The sequence below is a fragment of the Pelobates fuscus genome, chromosome 5 (assembly GCF_036172605.1).
Source record: "Pelobates fuscus isolate aPelFus1 chromosome 5, aPelFus1.pri, whole genome shotgun sequence".
In the NCBI taxonomy this organism is placed as follows: Eukaryota; Metazoa; Chordata; class Amphibia; order Anura; family Pelobatidae; genus Pelobates; species Pelobates fuscus.
This window is the reverse complement of record NC_086321.1, coordinates 323,449,974-323,468,239: the sequence shown is the minus strand read 5'-3', so window position 1 is coordinate 323,468,239 and position 18,266 is coordinate 323,449,974. Positions and strand designations below refer to the sequence as shown.

Below are 18,266 nucleotides of genomic sequence, written 5' to 3'. Positions count from 1 at the left end.
TACCGTTTGAGAGTCATTTAAGTGCTTTTTTTTTTCAAATTCTATGTGGGCTTTCATGCGTCTTGTAGTGGGGAGATGCTTTTTTTCTGTCCAGTCTGACATGAAGGTTAGGTCAGTGGAGTGTTGCAGTGATGGTTGTTCTTCCTAAAGTTTTTCCCACCTCTACACGTGATCTCTGGAGCTCACCCAGAGTGACTATCAGGTTCCTTGTCACTTCTCTTATCAATGTGCTTCTCCCCCAATAGCTCATTGTGGCCCAGTGGCCAAGTCTAAGAAGAGTCCTGGTTGTTCCAAACTTATTCCATTTAAGAATTATGGAGGTCAGTGTCCTCTTGGGAGCCTCAATTGCAGCTGAAATGTTTCTGAAGGCTCAGCAGTTCCTTTGACCTCACAGCTTGGTTTTTGCTATAATTTGTATTTACATCTGTGAGGCCACATCGACAGGTGTGCCTTTCCAAATCATGTCCTACCAATTAAATTTGCCACAAGTGTACTCCAATCCAAGTGTAGAAAAATCTCAAAGTTCATCTAGAGACGTGGGATCTGGGATAAATTACAAGTGTCATAAACTCCCTGAATACTTATGCCAATATGAGTAATATGATATTTCAGTTTTTTCTTTTTAATACATTTTTAAATGATGGAAATTGCAAGTCTTGTGCTTCTACCCAGCCCATAAAATCCAAAGGGTTACTCCAACAGCCATGACCACTTCAAAGATTTGAAGTGACCATGGTGGTAGAAGTCTGTTTGTATGAGCAGTGTTTCAAGCAAAAAAAACAACTTTAGCTTAATGAAGCAGTCTGGTTGTATAAATCATGCCCCTACATTGTCGATGCTCATTTCTCTGCCATTTAAAAGTTAAATTACATTTGTTTCTGTTTGTGAAGCCCTAGCCATACCTCCCTGCCTGACTCACACAGCCAACAAGAAAAACATGGTTTAATTTTCAATCAGATGCGAACTTACTTTATAAATTGTATTTCCTGCGCTATAAATTGAGCTTTAAAGGAACAGTATAGGTAAAAAAACAAAAACATATCCTTGTCCCCCCTCCCCAACAGTAACCCTACTGTCACTAAATGCCTTAATTCCATAAAGAATGTAAAAATGTGGTTTAGAAGTAATCTTTGTAATCTTTACAAAGATCAGATTTTCTGTTCCTCCTCTGATTGCATGTCATTTCCCCTTTGTTTTCTCCCTCCTTCCTGTATTTCAGCTGAACTGTCCATCAATGGCCATGCTCCAGTGATTCTCTATGTCTCTAATCAGTAATGGCACGCCTTACTGGGTGTGCCGGAGCTTCACTCAATTTGCATTACTCAACACATGCCCACAATGCCTGCCCAAGCCTCCTCGGAGTCCCAGCATTCAGACACTAGAACTTACATACCACATCACACACAACCATGTCTTCACCACATTAGATATCACACAGTGTCATATGTTTACTAAAAATTAAATATAAAGAGACAGACACACTCATAACTTCATATAAAGCTTTGTGTTATGTCTCTCTCTCTCTCTCTCTCTCTCTCTCTCTATCTATCTAGGGTGGTTGATTAACAAGGTTGGAGGGGAAGGGGATAACGGGCTAGTGAGGTTAGCTGAAAGGGACTGACAGGGAATGGGTTAACAGTGAGAGGGAAGTTGGCTGACAGGGGCTGATGGAGAATGTATTACTTGCATTACAGGGAGGGAGAGGAGCACATACTCCGGCTCTAGCTGCAGTGCAGTCTGTGATGTGAGCATTCCTTACACTAGATAAGACATGCCTCTATTTTCATTGGCTGCAAAAGGTACGTTTCTTCCAGCGACTAGAAATCAGGAACATGTTGAAATTTGACAGGGTCGTGGCTAAGAAAGCTGGATTACACTGTTTAAAACAGCAAAACATTTTACAGCACTGCAGAATAATTACACAGAATTGGAAGAAAAGAAACTGACCACAAGCATTTAAGATCATTAGCTTTAATTTAAGCTTAACTTTTTTTTAGCTGCCTAGAGTGTCCCAGTTTTATACGTGCAACAGTGAGCATGACATAGCAGTAAATATTGCGTCATGAGCATCAAATAGATGGAGTTCTCTGATGATACAAAGCCTGACTTAGGAACTTTGAGAATTGCACCTAGATTGAAACTTAAAAGGACACTCCAGGCACCAAAACAACTTCATCTAAATGGTGCCAGAAGGCCCAAGAGGCACTTTTACCTTAAATTTGCCTCCAGTGATGTCCACTCTCCCCCGGCAGCATCTGGCTTCCGAATTTTCAGATTTAGGACACATCTGTGTGTGTGTTTCAGTGTGTTGTGTGTAGCAGTGAATGTGCATACATCCCAGCAATCAAACGCCAACTCTACACACAGACACATTCAAACAAAAACACCAAACACTAAAAACATGCACACCACTGCTTTCAAAATAGCAACAGTACATACAATTACATTCAAATGCCAGACTACAAATGCATACATACATTCAAACACACAAAACATGCTTACTTTCAAACACAAACACAAACAATGCTCACAAATACAGCTCTGCAAGGATGGTTAGATACCCAGCTGGAAACGTATTGTTGGAGTTATACGACAGATGAGGATCTAACCTTTTGGCCATGCTTTTGGGGGCCAAAAACAATTCTTGCACCATGACCCTCCCTCCTTAGTCCCGCCACTGCAAATACTAAAACCACTTGTTTTTTTCATAGGCTCTGTCATCCTTCTGTTCAGCAGGGATTTGCTAAAACTATGTGAGCATCCTGTCTGTTCAGAGTACAGGTTCCACAGCTCCATACAAAGATCCAATACGATGTGTGTATGGTATCTGCTTCTCTTAATCAATGTCCTATCTCTCTGATAGAGGTTTATTAAGAGAACATGCACAACAGACTCGGCTGTAAATGGGCTCATTAAAGAAAAGAAGAAAAAAAAAAACCAGATAAATGAACTTGCAGAAATAGTTTCATTCATTTTTATGATCTACACTTTGCTTGTCTGCTACATGATGTATTGACCGCAGACCCACATAGGCAGAACCGGAATGGGCACAATACTGCAAAGAACCGGGACTAATTGGTCTCAGTCTATTCAGAAGGAGCAAATCATGTGAATCTGTTCCAATGTGGAGCATATAGATGGTTGCAAATTATTTTAAAGATGTTTTAATCTTTTTTTTATGGAAGTTTTAACGCAATATCCCTATTTCCATTTAATTCATAAAAACCATAAAATAGTTTGGTTTTTATTCCTCACTGTACAGGGCAATGTGTTTGGCACAGATCTGGCACTCAAGGGATTGAGACTAGCTTGATGAATGATCTCTTTTATCTTTGTTTACGATAAAATGTACTATAGTAAATTCTTTGCTGGGTCACTCTAGTGATCACGGTACGCTTGACAGAACCTGTATATAAACTAACGCGATTGCAACAATGCTAATTTCTACTAAATACATAAATTGATAGACACTTAAAAGGTAAATCCAAGCAACATAACCACTGCAACTCACTGTAGAAGAGTGCCCTGGAGTTCTCCCATTGTGAAGAGTCAAACCTTTTTTGGACAGTTTGACTTCTTACCATGCGTCTGTTGGACACCACCCCTGCCTGTACTACCAACACCGGAGAGATGGAAATCCCTAAGCAGGAACTTATGTTAGCTCTGAACTAAGCCATGCAAGAACCAGCTGAAACTTTCAGACAATGGGCTAAGACCTGCATTGAATCCTTATCTCTTTAGATTGTAAGCTTGTGGGCTATCTAGCTAAGCACTTTGTATAAAAAAAGAGTGTCAATGGCTAGATCGCATCTTACAGGCAGGACCCTGTTTACCTTTTGTATTTGTCTGTGTATATTGTATGCAATCCCCTAATTGTACAGCAATACAGAATATGGTGGCACGTTATAACTGCCAAATATAAATAAATAAAATATTGGCGGAAGATACAAGTGCACATCTGGCACGATAACCACTACAGTGGAGTGTTCCTTTAAGTAGTTACAACATTCTAATACTGGGTTGGACATCCCAGAACTGCCTAAATTCTTCATGGTATGGATTCAACAAGATTCTGGAATTATTACTTATAGACAGACATATAGAGATGTCAACTTGAAATGATGTGTGTTTTGTGGCATGGGGCATTATCCTGATGGAAGAAGCTATTAAACTATGGGTAGACAATTAAGCAAATGATCAAGGTCAATATTCATTTAATTTGTATTAAAGTGGCTTAATGTGTGCCAAGAACAAAATTCCTAACACCAGCTTAAACCATTGACACAAGGCAAGACGGATCCATGAATTCATATTACTTGTAACAAAATTTTGATCCCACAAGTTGCAGTAGAACTTGGAAATCCTTCAAATAAACCTCCTCCTTAAATTTACTAACAGCACCTGGCGCCAACAATAATTCTACAGTCAAAGCCACTTAGATCTACTGTATGGTTTGGACCACAAGCGAATCTCTTTACAATGTCTACATGCTTTTATGTATTGAATTCCTAACAAATGATAGGCTATTTAGAAATATGTATCAAAGAGCAGGTGAATGTTTCGATTTCATAAACTGGAGTGTACAGCTACAATGGAAAAACTAACTTGATTTATAAGTTATAGAGCATCCACTTATCAACCAGCTTATTAATTAGGGATGTGCATGGGGAAAATATTCGGTTCGGTTCAGCACTTCGTAACTTCGACACTTAGGCACTTCCCACGCTGTGTAATTTGACTCATAACTCTGATTGGTTACTTTCAATCAACCAACCAGAGTGTTGTTTTGAGTCAAATTACACAGCGTGGGAAAATTCCAAAGAACTTTCCCACGCTGTGTAAAATGACACAGCACTGGTTGGATTTCAAGCTAACCAATCAGAGTGCTGTGACAGGTAAATGTAGAGACTTACCTGTCAGTATCTTCATTTACCTGTCAGAGCACTCTGATTGGATGGCTTAAACCAACCAGAGTGCTCTAAACCTATTGCAGGGCGGGGCAAGGCTTTATAAGTGGAGCTCAGTCTGCGCGGTGCCCTCCATGGGTGAAGATGGATTATTTTTTCAGCATCAGAGTTTTTTTTTTTTTTAAAGTGCGACGGGTATTATGGTTTTTTATTTGGTCTTTTTGGGGGCTGAAAAAATAAGATTTTAGAAAAAAGACGACATCAAATAGAAAGTTGTATTTATTTACAGGTACTTAGTTATTGGCCTCCCCTCACTATTTCTAGGGTGAGGGGGGTAGGTCGGGGTTAATTAATTTTGTTTAATTAACAAGGGAGGTGACAAGGGGTTTGTCAGTAGTGGGGGCCGGGGGAGGACAATTGGTCCCCCCCCACCTTATTCTTCTTTAGGGTCCCCACCTGCCGCTCAGGGATGGTGGCCGGGGGGAGGACAATAGCCCCCCCTTTTTACTTTAGGGGGCCCACCCGCTGCTCGGGGTGGGGGGAAATAGGTTTTTTTTTTGGGGGGGGGTTTAACAGTGTCACTGATTAACAGACATACCCCTACTCGCAGTATAGCGAGTAGGGGCAGAATTTACTAGTACTAAGTCATTTTTACTTAGTATTAGTAAATATGGCTGAAAGACCAATTTAGGTCTTTCAGCCTTTTGGTAGATAGCTCCCTAATACCGTGGGAATTAGGGAGTTATCTACTTATTCATTCCCATCCATTGGCTGGCTAAGTAACTTACATTTTATATGAATGTGTTACTTGATTGTTGTAAGTGTATCAAAATATGCTTACAGCTGAATCCTGGCTATGTCTGTATATATTTTTTTTTTTTAAACTGGTATACAGTGTAACATTCTTCATTCTTCCACTGGGTATAGTAGTGTTTCGGAACTTCGGACATTTGGAAGCATTCAAATGTCCGAATTGCCCGAAATTCGGCCGAATTGACATTCGGAAACAAACAAATTGTAAATGTCTATTATTCATAAATATGATTTAATATGTTCTGGTTTAGCACTTAATGGGGGCAGCCGAGCTCCTTTGTGCTGCTTAGCCTAGAGCAGTGGTTAGGTTCAAGGCGCCCTTAGTATTTCTGTATTTTTCCCAAGGCTCCCTAAGTCAAAATTTCTAGGTTGCATATCTGTACAGCGCTGCAGCATTTACTGGCGCTATAGTGTAATGTACAGTGTTGGTGTTTTAAGGGGTGCTTGTATATAGTTATTGTGTTTTAATACAGGGGTGTGTTTGTATGTAATGTTTGTGTTTGATTGCAGGGGTGCATGTAAGTTAGATTGCAGGAGTGTGCTTGTATTTTGTGCTGGTGTTTGACTGCTTGGATGTATGCACACATACACAGATATTCATGCACATTAACACACAGGTGCATATAAATACACCGACACATACACACGCACACATATAAATACACACAGACACATACACACATGAAACTGACACACACAAACATTGATTCATGCCCACACCATGACAGATACACACACTTACATAAAAACACACACCCTGACACACAGATGTGTGCGCAGACACAGAAGCACACTGACATATATTTATATACATACATACATACATACATACATACACACACACACACACGCACACGCACACACCCTGACGCACTCACTCTCATGCACAGACTAACACACACATATAGTGGGTTTTTTTTTTTATATCTCCACCCACCCTCCTTTCAGCTTACCTTATGTGCCAGGACGGTGGCTTGGAGTCCTGCTGCTGTGGGAGTGAGAGGTCTGGAGCACTTCCCCCACGTTGCAGCTGTCTCCTTCTGCGCTTCCTCCCTGCAGGATGCTGGGAGGAAGTGATAGGCTATCAAGGATCGCGGCACGTGACCGGGCCCCTGTTCAGCAGTATTGTTTTCTCGGTGCTATAATCATAGCACCGGGGAAACATTCCGCGGCAACCCTGTGCACACAGTTTGGGAACTGCTGGCTTAGAGTTAACAGTGGGCGGTGGTAATTGGCTCAATGTGTCAGCTGACCGCATTTATCTTATCACAGCTGCCCATTGCTATTATGAATCGGTGTGGCTAAGAAAAAGTATAATCTAGTCATCGCCGACGGTGCTGTGGCCAAGGCTGCATCAATAAATTTATTTAACAATTAAATGTCAAGGAATTGAGCAGTGAGACTGCAGGGGCATTATCAATACACCAAATCTGCTTCACGAAACTAAAAGTTGTATTGGTGCTTAGTGTCCCTCTAAGCCTTTAAAGTCATGTACAGTGGCAGCTTTTGAAGTGTCAAGATGGTGGGGTGCTACAGTCACTGAAATTGAAACTCCCCTCTCTGAAAAGCCCACCTTCCCACCTACTGATCTGTTGGACTCATATGAAATATTAAAGTAGTTTAAATTAAAAAAAGAAAAAAAAAATCTTTAATTTGTTTAACCCTTTAAATTCTAGATATATGACCAGCACATTACAAAGCAATGCAATATGAATTTATCTGAACGGATTAAAAAACATTATGTATACTCATTATGTATATTCTGTATGCAGGAAACTGTTTAGGTTAATGAGTCATACTGGTCCTGCTCTGTTACAATAAATTAAGCTAAATTACGAACTGATTGCAATTATCAGCTATGGGACACAAGGAGGTGGTGAGAGCCACAAGAGGGGCAAAAGGGTGGAAAAGATACACTGGTGGGGGTTAGACATTCACAAGAACACAAGACATTGGAAAATAAGAGACCTAAAAACAGGGAAAAGGACATAAAAGTGGGAATATGAATGACTAAAAGATAAACCCAAGGGGGGAAAGGTTGGGAAGGAGTTGAAAAGAGGGGGGTAAGAGACACAGGTCTACAGAGACAAACTCATTCAAGGGCTGGGCGGTTGGAGAGGAGCAGCAAAACGCATCTTCGCCTCTGTAGCCAAAAATCATTGCATTGGCCTGTGTAAAATACTTAGTACAGAGATAGGCAACCACCTTCACTCCAGATGTTGTGGACTACATGTCCCCTGATGGTTTGGGAGATGTAGTCCACAATATCTGGGGTGCCAAAAGGTTGTCTCTGTCTTAGAACATTTATCTTTTTTCACGTTTCAGAAGATCTGTTTTCCCCCAAAAGACAGCTTGATTATATGATTTTATCCAAGCTTCTAAGAAAGAATGCAATGTTGCTCTTGTACCCTCTTTGGCATTGTGGACCGTGGCATGGGCAATATGCTGAAACATTGGCACCCATTATCACAAGCCATGCATTTTCTTTAAAAAAAAAAAAAAAAAAAAAGAGTGCAGATCTCAGATCACATTCTCTTTTTACATATACCATTATGGATACTTCGTACAATGACCTTATACCATATTCACTGGAGAAATGCTTCAGACAAAGTCTGTGGCCACACACTTGTCAATCACCGTTATTACATGCCCAGCTCCATTGATCCAGTAAAGCAAATGGCCGACGTGTATTGACTTAGCTATTTGCGCACAGGGTTCCACCTGTCTTGCCAACTCCAAATGAAGCAATATATTGTGAGTGAAAGCCTACTTAGTGTTAACAAATTGTGTAAATTTAGCAGAAAGTTCAATGCACTGGTTTTAAAGCTGAAGTTAATTTATCATTGCTAATGTATACCATTCAAGCGGTGTTACTTCTCTATATGTACTGATCATTTTTTGTAGTAACGGCCCATAAGCATGGCTACTTGGCTTTTAAATTCTACTTTTGTGCCAAAATCGATTGTCAATAGAGGTCTGGGGACCAATAGTGCCCACTTTGATCCTGGAATAGCAAGCCTACGAGCGGGATTCTTTACCCACAAACACGTCTTATGTACTGAAGCATGACTACCAAAAAGCGTCATTATGACTCTACCAACATAAACCAAACCGCAAAATTTGATGCAGTCGTTTCGTAACAAAAAGTCTTTTATATGAACATCACAATAGTTGCTGTGCTAGCTTTCGAATGTCCATCCCATCAGCAGGCTAATGGAAGAGAGATTACATTCACATCTTTGTGAATAGCTTTACCAGAGCTATATTTAGACAAAAGAATATCGGAGCCGGGGGGAAAAAAATATATCTCTCTATGCAGTATGTATTAGACTGCACATATATAGACTAAATAAAGGGGGAGCCCATTGATTAATGGAATGGCTGTAACAGGCCAAAGATTTAAAACCATGTTGATATATGTTCATGTTACATTTTCATGTGCCATAAAATCCTACGAATAATAAATAAAAGCACTACTAAATTATTCAAGAACTTGTCAAAGGAGCAAAAGCTTCCATTTTCTGTTTAGGAATCATTGAGGAAAAATTGTCAATAATTTTAAGTCAGCATTGGCCAAAAGGTAAATCTGTAGCTGTTGCTGGCAAAGGATCAATGGGATTTTAGTTTTGTAACAGCTGGATATCCACCTAGCTCTTACATGAGTTCAGAGAATAAAACTGATAAGTACGAACAAGTGCGCTATGAATTCCTTATAATGCTTGCTTTTTCACCCTAGAGACTGTCAATAGCCTATCTAAACCTATGGCAGGGGTAGGCAACCTTTGGAACTCCAGATGGAGATGTGGACATCTCCCATGATGCTTTGCCAACATTAGGGCTGTAAGAACATTAAGGGAGATGAAGTCCTCAACATCTGGAGTGCCGAAGGTTACCTATCCATGGACTGTGGCATGGAAGCCTACCAAGACAAGATCAGGAGGGGAGGGCAACCAAAGAAAGCAGACTATGAGAAAACATAGTTTGGAAGTTTCTATCAGAAATATGTGCAAATAATTTGTGTTTTTTTTCCCCCCAGCCACAGATGGGATAGCGCTTGTGGCAAGGCTATATGGACAATGATTAGTATGTAGCTAGTTTCCTTCCCAGCTGGTAAGACTGCAAGTTTAGATTAACTGAATACTAAAATATTTAATAGATCAATAGTATGCAATCAGGGCTGTGGAGTCTGTACCCAAAACCTTCAACATCGATTCTTTCATTTATGGTACTTCCAACTCATTATATTAGATACCATATTTTAGAGGCAAAAATTGGGGAAACCTTTTAGAAAAATAAATAAATATTTTCAACATTTGATGGCGCATAACATCGAACTTTGGTTGAATAATGCCATAAAAGTATATATCACTAGAAATTGAATTTTAATTAAGAATGTAATGCAGGGGTTCTCAACCTTGTCCTCAAGGACCCCCTACCAGTCCAGGGTTTACAGATTACCTGGGTGTGTCTAAGGTGTTTAGAAAAAGAAAAAACACCTTAGAGTCTATGGTGTTTTTTCCCCCCTTTTTCTAAACACCTTAGACACACCCAGGTAATCCCCAAATCCTGGACTGGTAGGGGGTCCTGAGGACGGGTTGAGAACCCCTGATGTAATGCAAGAAATATGTTGCATTACCTTTATTCTATCAAAGGTTATAGCTAAATAAAAATTTAATTAAAAAAAAAAAAAAACTGCCTTATGTAACATTATGTTGATTTCATTAACACAAAAATGACCAATGTGATTGTTCAGAGAGCCAATCACATACCTCCCAACTCCGGTGTCCTGAGAATCGGGCCCTAAAGGGGCGGGTCTGCCTAGAAAGGGGGCGAGTCCCCCCAAGTTAACGGCAGGTCAGCCTGCGGTTAATGCATGACAGGCTGCCTGTCCTTTATGCAGACCCTTAAATGTTAAATCAAGTATTTGTCACGAATTGCCAAAATTATTCAAATGTATTCAATTTAAAGAGCACTTATCATGTAGTGCTAATTGATTCACTGTAAAAAGTGCAGTTCTCATATTCTACCAATCAAGCAGTTCAGTTCAAAATGCCTGATTGAGTCTTTCTAAGCCAATACTGATCACCATATAAACTATCATAGCCACACAAACTACATTTTATAAAAAACTAAAATAAAATAATAGATAACATGTATTAGTCGGTTTGTGTATTGTATTGTTTTGTAATGCATAAATATAAGCAAATAATTCTTCTCAATGCATATCCTAGCATACGTTTGCTCCATGGACACAAACATCTAACTGGTTTATTTACTAAATTGAGATTTGTTGGGAATTAAAAGTGAATTTGAAATCGAAGGATAGTATAGCCAAACTGTGCTTCCACTTCGGGTACTTTAACCTTAGATTTGATGTTTCTTTCAATTTCAGAGAATACTCACTTTGGTAAACAACCCTGTAAGTCTCCTTTCAAATATCACTTATCTAATCAAACACCATGAGCACTTTACAACTGGAATCAGTACATCGAGAGATACGTCTGACCAAACAAAGAGGATTGTAAGAATACTCACATACTTTGAAGTATGTAACGCGAAATAAAAATACACATATAAGCTGTATTACATGTAATATTCCATTGTTAATAATATTTTTTTTAAAATGCCAAGTGTTACTTTAATGAGTGTAGCTCAGCTGGTAGAGCGGAGGACTGTAGTTAAAATTCAGTAATCCTTAGGTCGCTGTTTCGATTCCAGCTCGAAGGAGGATCAATTTTCCATAGTGAAGGAGGAGACTATATTTAAAAGAAGAAAAACTACCACAACAAGAGGACCTAGTCTTAAATTAGAGGGACAAAGGTTTAAAAATAATATCAGGAAGTATTACTTTACTGAGAGGGTAGTGGATGCATGGAATAGCCTTCGAGCTGAAGTGGTAGAGGTTAACACAGTAAAGGAGTTTAAGCATGAGTGGGATAGGCATAAGGCTATCCTAGCTATAAGATAAGGCCAGGGACTAATGAAAGTATTTAGAAAATTGGGCAGACTAGATGGGCCGAATGGTTCTTATCTGCCGTCACATTCTATGTTTCTATGTACAACTCAGAGAAAATATATTTTCATTTTATAATAAAAATGTGAACATTTGATATACAATCATAAAACAAATATTAAGGACAAACACCATAAAACTATTTTTGCTGTAGTAATAGATAACTAGGCATAAACAGATTTTTTTAAACTAATTTTCTATGAAAAATAGACATAAAAGTGCAATTAGGGACCTGTGTGGGACTGAAGGAGGACAGCCCTGCATTAAGGTGTGTCATAACAAGCACCTCCTTTCATACATCACTGTGAACTACCTATTTGTACACCTAATCTGGACACAAACTACAAGTTACAAAGCAGAAATATACAAAATGCAAAAAGCAGGATACAAATCGGTCTACGTGAAAGTTACCATGGACAGCAGTGACATCATGCACACACCTACCTTTCAATCAATAAATACCTTCATTAATAATGGCTAATTATTTTATTTTATTAGCAATCTGAGTAATATTACACACTTGGTTGCAAAATAAAACTGTATTGGCACAGTGTGGGTGATTGATAGACCACTGCATATTAAAAAGGGAAGTCCAGACCATTGATCTGTAAGAATACATAATCTGACTTTGGGTCCCATCTTTACTTCTGCAGTTAAATAATCCATGGATCCAGAAGGAGAAGCAACTTTTTAAACATTGAGAAATGGATTGAGCCTACAACAGAAAAATTAATTTGGCGATGACAAATATTGAAATATTTAGGAACCAACCAGATTTTTAAAAGGGTCATGGAAGGGTCACACACACACATTATATATATATATATATATATACACACACTTTTTTTTTTTATAAAAATCAAATATGTACATATGTATTTTAAATCTCTTGAGAAGTCAGGGAGAACAGAATTAAAAGAACACAAATTTAAAGGATACATGCAGTTTTTGCTAGTTTTCAAGCCACGCACACGTAAAAATATTTGCACAGTGTATTGTGCAATCTCTCTTGGCTGTATTATATGCCCATGGACAGCCATTCTAATCATATATGTAATAGACATGCATTTACAACCAATATCTGGCGGTGCAAGTAATCTGTTTTCAAATGTTGGTTTAATTACATCAGTAAATCTATTTTATATTGCAGTACAACATGTTAGTGCAGAGTTCTTGCTGGTAATTGTCAAGACAAAGGCTTTTTTTTTTTCTACAACAGTTTTACATTCTCCTAAGGTTGTGAATTCCCAGATCATTCATTAAAAAAAAAAAAATAATAATAAATAAAATAAAATAAAAAACATGGACTAGACTTTTTACCATAGAGAAGAGTGCATTGTGTCAATGCAAGATTCTTAATTTAAACTACAGAATGCAGGGTTTAGGAAATGTTCAGTGTGTTTGATAGATCAGGTATCCCTCTTGCTCTAGGCTGGGGCCTCCAAGACAGCAGACAGATTTCTAGTCATTCTGTCCTCCCTCCCTCTGGTTTGTAGGAAGAATGCAGGGCTCTCCTGAATTCTCATTCTTCACTACCCTTCCCCCAGCGTGACAACAGATGGTCTCCCACAGTGGGTGGTGAGGACACCACTCAAGCTCTGGAGGACAAGAGGAGGCACTCTCTACCACACAAGCCACATATCTCCTACCAGGCAAAAAATGACAAGAATTGAGCAGAGAGATCATCTATTAGCATACAATTAGAAGATATTAGCCCCTCCCAAACAGCAAGCAAAGTAGAGGAAAAAAATAGACTGTAGCAAATGTTATAAAATGCACAAAAGACCCCCAACAGACAAAAGGATGAATGATCGGATAGGTGGGATTTAATCTGTCAAAAGTGGGAGCAGAAATCCTAAAGGGTCTCTGAGAATCCATTAATACATTTACATTTTTCTTTAGCTAAAATCATAATGCTCTCCTCTTGCAAAAAGACCCTTTAAGGACCCAGCAGCCCCCACTGAGGAGAAACATGACCGCTGCAGATGTAGTATATACACATATAGCTGTGCAACAGAGATCTTCAACGGGCCCATTCACAAAAAAAAAAAAATACCTAATATTACATACACCCAGAACTGGATTTTTCCTATTCTGAGCTATAGATATAAAATAAGCAATCTTAATAAAGATGATGATGAAATTTGATCTGCCTTGCCACAGACCAGTCAGTATAAAGAGTAAAGCTTTAGGGAACATGGCAAGAAAGGGTGTATGCCAACATGGCCTCTGTATCCATCATTATGATAGCCCAGCAATCCTCTAAGGATCGTTTTAAACCTCAAAACTAGATTACTGCAAGCCCACCTCATGTAGTCCATCCATTAGCCAGACAGTGATTGCTGCTAGCAGGGACCTCACCTATTGTCTATGCACACACACAGCCATCCCGTCTCCCTGTATCAAGCCATTTTTTCCCCATACATCTAGTTAGATCTCATCGCTGCCCATCTCATTGTAGTAATAAGACATCTTTCTTACCGGCACCATCAGGACCTGGAGACCCGGGCGGGTACGGATTCCAAGATTCTAGAATTCGAACCCTGACGATTCTCTTGGGATCCTAACCCCCCAAGAGAAGGTTTAGACTGAGGGAGGGGAGGGTTAAATCAAAGAGATCCACAAAGCCAGGTTCCGTGGCATTCAGATAACCGGAAATAACCGAAAAGCAGGGGAGAACGGGAGGGATGGTGGCTGTGTGAAGAGCGAGCGATGGCCGGGGAGGGAGCGGTGCTGGAGTGGAAGGAGGTTTCCTCTATGCTAATGAGAGTCTGTGCACAGAAAAACATCGCCTGGGGCAGGAGCGGCGCTTAGCTTCAAAGGCGGGCCCTACAACGCATAGAGGACGGGCCACCGCTAGGGGGCGTGCCTAGCTATGTACTAATACAGTCTGGATGTCAGATTACAGCATGAAGCCAGAGCAGGGTGGACTCATATCCTAAGGGACTGATACTCAACCTGTGGGACCTGTATCCCCTAAGGCAGTGGTTTCCAATCACTGTGCTAAAAGCTAGCTGACTGTGTGCCTTCAGCACTGTAAAAGCTTGAATGAGAAAGTTAAGTGTGTACATATAAAAAAAAATAAAAAAAAATAATAATAATTGTTAGCATTAAAATTGTGCTTTACATCTGGCACTTAATTAAAATGAACAAGTCAATTTAGCTAGAAGTGTGTGCGGTTATTACATTTTGCATAATCTGTTGTAAGGTTGCTGGTAAATGTGACAGTGTTATATTTATGTGCTTGATAAAGGCAGGAATTTAGCAAGTGTGCTATTGACATTTTTTTTTCCACTCATGGAAGTGTGGCCTTGGTCCAGAAAATGATGGTAACCTCTGCTTTAGAGCACTTATTAAATGGCCAGAAGGTAAGTGAAAGTGAATGGCATTTAATAATTTTAGTGCTTGAGGCACTTGTTGAATAACATTTTCAAATAAAAGGTACTTGACTGTCGAGAAATATGTTCTTCGTACTCTGAAAATGTTTGAATATCAGTGCAATTCCAGGATATTGTCTGTCCTGCATGGTAAAAATATATTTATTATAGGAATAAAAGAAGATAAAAAAAAATTAGGGCTATTTAATAGGATGAGAATGGAATAGAAGTATCCTGAATGAAGGTGACCTTTAAAAAGAAATATATGTAATTTGGGTACTTTGTTATGTTTGTACATTCTTTTTAGGAGCATCTGCCTAGTTTAGTATTTTTTATTTTATTTTAAAAGAAGCCACAAACTATTTTTTTAGACACAATGTGCAAAATTTCTACCTTGTTGTAGCTACATACTAAGCAACAAATAAACGAATTGCAAAGAGCAACGCATTACAATATCAGTTTATCAGCTAGCTATGTGCCCTGTGTAGTAGTAATCCCTTGATGTGTGTGTGTGTATATATATATATATATATATATATATATATGTGTGATAAATGTCTAAATAATACTTTAAAATGGTTATTAAAAAATATGTGAAGTATTAGTACCCAAAGTGTAGTTAATAAATAAAAATGGGGAAAAAAGACCATCAAATTATAAGGATTGCTGACACCAATTGGTAATGCCAATAACCTAAAATGGAATGACAAGGCCAATAAGATTTATCACACCTATAGTAAAAACAAATACCACAAAGTTGTTTGTGTATATTACAGGGACTTGAAATGAAGCAACATTTTAGATATGTGGTTTACTACGACTCTTTTGTATATACCTCCCTAACACCACACCATAAACACATGCAGAGCACATGTGTGTGGAGTACTCGACAGTTTGTCTATATACAGGTATGGGTGCGTCTATATTTCCAAGTATATCACGCAATGTCACTTCTGGCCTGGAAGTGACCACGCCACTCCGGCAACCTCATTCCCGCACTTTTTGGGTTTACAGGAGTTACGTAAACCAATGAGAATGTACACAATCTTATTTAACCCCTTAAGGACAGACGACGGATATATTCAGTCATGATTCCCTTTTATTCCAGAAGTTGTGTCATTAAGGGGTTAAAGACATGTTGACTCAATTCATATTGCCCTGTCATGATTTCTGTTCCCACTTAGCGCATTATATTGCTCTATGATTTTTCTGGTTTTGACCTTGGCTGGTTATCCGTTTATCCGTGCCTCCGTTACCCTGGTTAGCTAGTTATCCATTTATCCATATCAATCACAGCATACCGGGAGAGGCTGGTGTGCCACACTCACTGGGCGTCACATGGACTTCAGCATCCTGGGAGTGGGGGATGCACCAATCACTCATTCCAGCTGATACTGCAGCACTTCAGCGGCACACCACATGTGCACGGCACGCCGCACTTACTCCTCGCCCACCTGCCCCTGCAGCCGATCCACGTGAAACGTGGGCATGCCCTGTCTGCCCCCCATGCTGCTCCAAGATCCCCTCAGCGTGATAGCAATTTGGGGGATCCAGCTTAGCAAGCATAGGAGCAGCTTGGAGACTGGCAAGTTAAATGAACAAACAGACATAGCAACCTGCCCACATAAGCGAGGTGGGCTCCTATTCACTCAGAAGGGCCTTCCAGTTATATAGGCCTAGAGACCCCTCCTCTCCCTCTCCCTATTTAAGCACAGAACCTCCTGGGTTTTGAGGATTTCCTAATGGTCCCACTTGCCAAGCCAGCTCCTGCTTTGGTTAGCCCCTCCAAGCCTGCTCCTGCTTTGGTTAGCCCCTCCAAGCCTGCTCCTGCTTTGGTTATCCCTCCAAGCCAGCTCCTGCTATGGTTATCCCTCCAAGCCAACTCCTGCTTCAGTTATCCCTCCAATCCAGCTCCTGCTTTGGTTAGCCCCTCCAAGCCAGCTCCTGCTTTGGCTAGCCCTCCAATCAGCTCCTGCTTTGGTTAACCCTTCCAAGCCAGCTCCTGTTTCTGTTAACCTCTCCAAGACAGTTCCTGTTTCTGTTAACCCCTCGAAGCCAGTTCCTGTTTCTGTTAACCCCTCCAACCAGCTCCTGCTTTGGTTATCCCCTCCAAGCCAGCTCCTGCTTTGGTTATCCCCTCCAAGCCAGCTCCTGCTTTGGTTATCCCTCCAAGCCAGCTCCAGCTGAAGGTTACCCCTCCAAGCCAGCTCCTGCTTTGGTTATCCCTCCAAACCAGCTCCAGCTGAAGGTTATCCCCTCCAAGCCAGCCCCCGCTCTTGTTAACCCCTCACTTGATTTATCCAGTGCCAACCATTTGGTGAAAGTTTACTTTACACATTAAAGACTTTTTATTTATTGAATTACCAATCTAGATTCTGCCTTATTTGCTGTTTCCTATTTTGCACTGGGACTTTTTCAGTTATATATTTTACCTAATTAAAATGAAGATTTTAAGTTTCATGACTGTGTCTATCCCCATGCAGATATGTATTTACCATAATGCAAACTAGGCATTTGCCTTGGGCGGCACTTTCAGGGGAGGCGCCAAAAAATGCCACCCGAGCTCACAGGCAAATGCCTTGTCTGCCTCGTGTTCTGCGGCTGTCCACCTTACTGTGAGTGAGTGAGTGAGTGTAGCTGTCAGTGTGTGTCTGTGAGTGAGTGAAAGTATGTGTGTCTTTCAGTGAGAATGGGTGTGCCTGTGAGTGTCAGTTTGTGTATGTCATTTTATGTGTGTCTTAGAGTGTGTGCCTGTCAGTGAGTGGGTGTGTCAGTGTGTGTCTGTCAGCGAAAGTGTGTGTTGGTTAAACAGTGTGTGCCAATGACTGTATGTGTATGCCAATGACTATGTATCTGTCAGTGAATGTGTATCAGTGCATGTATCAATGAGGGCATGTGTCTGTCCGTTACCATGTGGCCTTGACACTAATTTGGGGGAAGCAAATTTAGATTTTGGGGGTGCCCGAATTTAGTCGTGCCTAGGGCAGCACAAATCCAAAATACACCACTGTCCACATCTCTGCGTACTGAGCCCATTCACCAAAAACCTGTGACAATATCTCCTTTATCGTGACCATGGCTAGTTTTACCATTATTGTGCAGGTCTATAGGCCTGACCTTGACTATTAACGCTTTCCTCTACGTTAGTGGTGGAAC

General features: G+C 40.1%; 1 protein-coding gene across 14 annotated transcripts in view; it reads right to left on the bottom strand.

Moving 5' to 3' along the window:
- Positions 1-18,266, bottom strand: part of PTPRS (protein tyrosine phosphatase receptor type S) — a 359,172-nt gene that overhangs the window by 147,290 nt on the left and 193,616 nt on the right. For 12 of the 14 annotated variants that reach the window (XM_063455611.1, XM_063455599.1, XM_063455604.1 and 9 more), the window contains exon 1: positions 14,215-14,530. The exons of the other annotated variants lie outside the window; for them this stretch is intronic. The gene's annotated coding sequence lies outside the window, so the exon portion shown is untranslated. Of the gene's footprint in view, positions 1-14,214; positions 14,531-18,266 lie in introns of those variants that run through there. 14 annotated transcript variants of the gene reach the window in all.